General features: G+C 22.3%; 1 protein-coding gene across 1 annotated transcript in view; it reads left to right on the top strand.

The window, feature by feature from the left end:
* The window catches only part of dync2h1 (dynein cytoplasmic 2 heavy chain 1), a 105,016-nt gene that overhangs the window by 90,023 nt on the left and 14,692 nt on the right, over nt 1-301 (top strand). The gene's annotated exons all lie outside the window — the stretch shown is intronic.

The raw sequence follows: 301 nt of genomic DNA, 5'->3' as shown, positions 1-301 counted from the left end.
TATAACAAAGAGTGAAAAATTTAAGGGGGTCTGAATACTTTCCGTACCCACTGTATATAATATATATATCATTGTATATAATATATATCATTATATATTACGTATTATATATCATATTATAGACTGTCATTCTCTTGAATGTGAAACAGTAAAATAGATATAAATAAATAAATGTAGTGTTTTTGGGCATGACAAATTATATAAACATTAAATATATATTTATTGTGATTTTATATTTAGTGTACATATAATTTGTCATGTCCAAACCCACCTACCAACTTTTTTTATATTTAATGTTATA

This window comes from Sinocyclocheilus anshuiensis, unplaced genomic scaffold (assembly GCF_001515605.1).
Source record: "Sinocyclocheilus anshuiensis isolate Anshui unplaced genomic scaffold, SAMN03320099.WGS_v1.1 scaffold906, whole genome shotgun sequence".
Taxonomy (NCBI): domain Eukaryota; kingdom Metazoa; phylum Chordata; class Actinopteri; order Cypriniformes; family Cyprinidae; genus Sinocyclocheilus; species Sinocyclocheilus anshuiensis.
This window is presented reverse-complemented; position numbering and strand designations above follow the sequence as displayed.